Source organism: Dinoponera quadriceps, unplaced genomic scaffold (genome assembly GCF_001313825.1).
Source record: "Dinoponera quadriceps isolate SergipeBrazil2010 unplaced genomic scaffold, ASM131382v1 scaffold7286, whole genome shotgun sequence".
NCBI lineage: Eukaryota > Metazoa > Arthropoda > Insecta > Hymenoptera > Formicidae > Dinoponera > Dinoponera quadriceps.
The window spans coordinates 589,318-595,317 of record NW_014562508.1 but is presented as its reverse complement, the minus strand read 5'-3'; the positions used below and the strand labels follow the sequence as shown (position 1 = coordinate 595,317).

General features: G+C 43.5%; 1 protein-coding gene across 2 annotated transcripts in view; it reads right to left on the bottom strand.

The window, feature by feature from the left end:
- Positions 1 to 6,000, bottom strand: part of LOC106751103 (lachesin) — a 366,970-nt gene that overhangs the window by 251,264 nt on the left and 109,706 nt on the right. The window lies entirely within an intron of this gene.

Here is a 6,000-nt window from a genome sequence, read left to right as displayed (position 1 = left end):
GGGGGGGGGGGGAGGGAGAAAGAGAGAGAGAGAGAAAAAAAAGGAAAACAGAGAGGGGAAAAATAGATAGCGTGGAAGGAGCGTCTCGATGCGAGGCGGATTGCTCTCCGAGATGGAATTGCTCGTCGGAGACCCTTCGCAATAACCGGGTGGCTCCTCCTTTTTTGCCCCGTCCGGTCAGGCGGCCGCAGTCCGCTCGTTGCTTTTGATAACTTTATCCGACATGGTTGGCCGTACGTACGTACGTACGTAGGTACGTACGCCACCGGTGGCACGTATCGTTCTGTCACGATTTATCATTGATCCGCTCGTATATAGCGACACAAGTCCGGCGCCAATACACACACACATACACGCCGGGTCGTACGTGTGCGCGCGCGCGGAGCGAACTTTCGCCGCGGACCGCGAACTGCCGCGCGAAACTCGCCGAAACCGATGGTAACACTCCGGCCGGCGGACGCATTGTTCGATATGATTTTCCGCGATGCACGAGGCGGCACGTAGCCGTTGTGCACGAAATCGAAATCAATCGGGCCGCCAGGCCGCTTAACTCCCACCGGTAGCCGAGCGCGCTCGCATTCCCCGCGATACGTCTGCCGGCGCGAGAAGTATATTGCTCTCGCGATCGCGCGGAGAAAAAAATTCCCGGCATTTGTAACTACACGCGGGGAATTCTCCTCGCGGAGATGCGCCCACGGACATCCCCCGCGACAATCTGATCCCGATCGCTTATAATGACGGGGAAATTTCCAGGAAATTGGGGAATTTAGCAGAGCAAGGGGTAAAAATGTACGCAGGTGTAATTTCCTCCCGAGAAGCTTTTTCAACGGCGCGCCCTGAATGGCGAGAAAAACTCCCATACTGAAGGCAGTAAACACCAATTAACCAGTGACGTAACATCAACGTTATAATTTTCCACTCAACGATGTAAACGCATTATAACGCGCGTGTTATATAATAGTTCGCAATACATCTTTGCAATATGCGTTGCTGTAATACTAATGGAAATTTTAAGGTCGATTAAATTGTATGTAAATATTAACGTCTCGGAGATCGAAAAATAATTGTAGTTAACGAAGCCGAATAAATGATTATAATTTCCAGTTGACCTGCATAGATTGTTTTTTTATCATTGTACAGATTTATTTGCGCAACAGTTCTTCTGCAAATGACGACGAGCGATGCTCGATTGACGTGGTTGCAATCGTCCATCGCTACCTAGAAATATAACGAATCTCGTGTTTCTGTTGTTACCACAAGATACGCATACACAGCAGTTATGTGTTACACAATAGTGACTATTTTCGGAAGAAAATTCTTCCCCTTACTGGGATTACTGCATGAAAAATAACGAGCTACAAATCCAAACTACAGCGACGAAAATGCATGCGTCATTATGGGACATTGTTTCACTTTTCTGATATTTTCTTATACATATAGTAAATTTATATACGATGAGGTTAAAAGAGATATCTGATCCAAATATTCGTTTATTGCTGTCATGTGTAAATTTTGGTTTCAATACGAGTACGTTCTAGTCGCGCAATGCAAGTCTAGCGAATTACGCTGTTAGTATGCTACATTATTCAACAAAAATTCTCTACGCGTATAATTGCATTTTTCTAGTATATGTTACCGTAATATCAGCGACAGTATATGTTACCGTAATATCAGTGAACTTTATATGTATATTTTACCGTAATAGTATATGTTACCGTAATATCAGTGAACTTTATATGTATATTTTCACTGCTAGTTTGGAGGTAAAACCAGAAAAGGATACAGTCGAATCCGGAAAAGACTATTTTTAACGGGATTTCTCTCGGTGCGGCTTTCGTCGACTTAGGAAAGAGGGAGCGAGTAAACGCGACTGCTCGGCATTTAATTTAAAAGGAGAAAGAAAAAAGAACGAAAGGAAGAAACACATGGCAACGAATGCAAGCTCGTCAGAAGCTAAATCGTAAACTGAAAATCATAGCGGAATCGTAAAAAAGCGTTGCATACACATTTCACGATAGCGGTCGTAAGGCGAAATCCCCGGGCGTAACGTTCCGAGACTCTGTTTTGCGATCGCGAGCGCGAAATGAATGTAACATGAACGCGAGAGCGTACGTTGGTATCGCGTGATATTCGAATGCGCGATATATCGATTATTTCGGAAGAGAGCTATTTCTCAGATAGAAAATTTCCTGCGATCTAATTGGGTATTTCGTTCGATCTGAAAAATTGATGGACTCCGAAATCTTCGCGGATTCATGTTGGAAGTATAATATTTCGAACATACGATTCAAAATAGGAAACCCAAACAGGTCCCTAAACGTTTCACCAAAAAAAGCTCTCTTCAAAGTTTCCCTCAGAATTTTTCCCGGTTATCACTTTACATTGGAATTAAGTCAATCGTATGAAATGGTATTTACTTTCTATATGTATGAATATTTGAAAGTATATACGTTTCAAGTGTTTCAGATAATTTTATCTTTCATTTCTCTCCACATTTTATTCTATTGAATTCAATATTGGCATAAGAATTCCCTATTTTGATTCCATAAAAGTACTTCACCTAACAAGAAATATAAGTTTCAAAAGTATTTTTGTCTAGAGTTTAGACCGAGAACCGCATTATGGGCAAGCATAGGATTCCCAATTGGTGTAGCGATGAAATCACTTATCTTGGGATCAATTCGAAAGACATCAACGTGGTAGAAACCCTTTGGTATCAGAAACCTACAACCGGAATCGTGGTCGTCAATCTTTCTATCGTTCAACGTTAACCAAACTATTTATAACTTTACCAATTCTGAAGATAAGATAATAATGCGTGGAAATTACTATATATAGTTCAAGCATAGCTCAATATTTATGTGAAACTTCAGAATTGTGGGTCTTACAGTTTGCTAAAAAAAAAAAGGATTCCCAAAAATCACCTACCGATCGAAACGTTCCAAATGAGAATTCCCCCTTAACGCGCCCGGCGGCACATTCGTGCGCGACCAAATCTCATCTCACGATATTTCGTCGTAATCAAGCGGCTTCGATGAAACGGACAACGCGAGACGTCGCGAGGAGCAGTCGTGGTAGGGCAGGAGGTCAGATTTGCATTTGTCGCGTCTCGCAAACTTGGACGGACGTGCTCGATCCTTATCCGCGTCTCGTGTTCGAGAAATACGCTAAAAGCTGGCTCTCAGAGCGCGTTAGTTAGATATTATTCGGCCGGGGAACGCGACAAAGTGGAACTTTCGACATCCCGCGGGTCGGTCCGTGCGGGAATACAGAAAAGGTCTTAGGGTTGGATTAAAGGATTGCGCCGGTGCCGCGGCAGCCGTGGCGGATTGGCGGGCTCTTGAAGGGAGACGAATGAAGGTGCGGACCACTCGGGTTGTATGTCTTTGCCAGGTATAGCGGCGAGTCATTTGAAACACGGAATGCCACTTACTCCTGCAGTAGGTTCCATCTTGTAAAATGTATGTAGCAGCTGCGGTCGAAATGGCAGTGCAACTTCGCGCGGGATGACTCCCCAGTGGAAAAACAGGTCGGCGAACCAAAGCCTCAGAATCGAACGTCCGTTTCGCCCGACCACTCTCGGAGAGTACACCGACTGACTGATCGGCTATATTCTCCGTGTGTGAAATCTTTTATCTCAGGGGAACAGACGAACATGAGTAAAAAGACCTACTCCAGACTAATTTACATAGCCGCATAATGCATACACTGAGAGGGATCCCGCTAAAATTATCATGCTCAAAGTAGGAATAAATTACATCGTTGGAGTGGAGCCGATTCTGCTATCTTCATTCCTACTGTGTTATAGAATTAAAGGTTTAACATAGAACTAAAATTTCTACTAGGTTGAGAGAAATCCCGCTAAAATTATAGTCACTTCCGTGGCCTCGGTTATACCTTCTTCTGATTTTCATCCGGAAATGGTAATGAGGTAATGCATATGAAGTTATTATCACTGATACTCTAACAACACTTAGGAAAATGCTCCTCCCGATCACAATTCTTTCATTTATGCGCTTGTAGTTGCAAATACCAAACGTTTATTTCTTTGGGTACGTGGAAATTGATTAATTATGTGTCTAATACAAGAGACCTCCTGTTGCTGCACGGCTTAGTTGATTTCCTTATGCATATGCAATATGTGATTAGGCAAGTTTGTCTGAAAAGGCTCTAAGAATCGTGGCATATAAAAAAACAGCAGCAACGATACCGAACTCTTTGAGCTCGTTTTTCTTCTATAGCGAGGTAAAAACTATCATCATTATATTTCGAATTCGTCAACTAGGCAGTTATTTAATATCTGACCGAAAATTACTATAATTTTCGTAGAATTTCCCTCGGTGCGGACGAGAACTTCAACACGACAGTTTTACGTTCCCGATAATTCCCTAACCGTGACTCGTCAAGGGATTCGCTTAAATTTTACATTTACGTTTTTCTACCTGCCGGCCATTTAACGAATTTTTTACGAATTCATTTCCGCCCGTTTCAAGCGCGAGACAACAAGGGTCGACGAGTCTTCGCGAGCGCGACAAATTAGGAACAGTTTCGCTATCGCTCCGAAAAAAAAAGAGAGATTCGTATCGCATTTGCGCGATATTCATGCTGCATTTGAAGCGTAACATTTTACTCGGTCCGCTTTTTTTTTATTTACCCATTCATACAGAATCGTTTCGTGTGATTGCATCGCTGCGAGCGCGGCAGTGGCAGCGGTGGCAGCAGCTTGTGACGCTGTTGCGTACATGAGCGAATCCGATTATGATATTCGATATGTAACATCCCGCGTATTTATTCACGTTACGCACGCGGTTGTGAAAAACACTCCTCGCGGATTATAAAAAGGGAATAATCGCGCGGGAGCGATTCGCGAGCCTCGAGAGGCGCCGAACGTCTGGCGCTGCGCCAGAAAGGAGATCCGGCGAAACCGCTCGGTTAATATTCCTCCTCCCTTTCCCGCCGCGAATTCGACCTGTTAGTAATTGGTAAGTGACCTAATTGTACACCGTCCGTCATTAGACGGCGCGCGGGAGCAGGACGACGGGCGCGTAAAATAACGGTAAAATGTAACCTCTCAAAAATAGCATGTCGGAATGCTGGCGTCAAACGGGAGGAAATAGCTCGAGCGAGACGGAGAAGAGAAACACCAACCCTATCCTTTTCTAACGTCGTACTTAACGTCGTGTGTGTATTCCAGTTGAAAACATCAACTTACTCCAAGTATCGCGTTCGTAACCTCCGCAACTTTCGTATAACTGACGGAAATATAATATTATTGAAAAGGAACAGGATAAACAAAAGAAGAAACGGCAACATTCCGCGCCGCGGAAAATGTTGCAAAACTCCAAACAATATGGCCCGAACGTCACTTTTCACGAATGAGTTAATACATTCGGCTATTTGTGCAAAAGATCCTAAAAAATCGTCGATCAATCCAAAACCAGTAGACAGAGAAAGAAATTGTAGTTAACATAAGCATAATATACCTGGATCGAGCGTTTTCGCCTTTATTTAAGAAATGGGGGTCGAGGTGCACGTAGAAAAGGATGCACTCTATTTTCGGTCCCTTGCATTACCTTTCGTTCCGTGCATGAATAAGAGAGGACGCAAGGAACTCCAAACAGAATGCATCCTTTTCTACGTGCACTTCTCGACCTCCATAACGCTCGATTTAAATACACTATCCTTACGGTACTTAATTCGCTTATCCTTTATCTCTCTGCGGCCGATTTCGACTTTCGAAGTTAGCATTCCAGTCTGGTACAAAGTTTAATGCATAATAACAACAACAGCTATTTCACAACCGGCTCGAAATCCACTTCTGCCTCGGTCGCGATATCATTTAGCGGGCTCTCTGTATAAATGGGCCGCATTCAGAAATCATACGCGAGACACAACGAACGGATGTAATTTTTACCGGAGGTTTTCGAAAACATGCAAAAACACGGGTTGAAAGGAAGAAAAAAGCGTCTGATCGCTTTATTTTGTTATCTTGTCATGTTT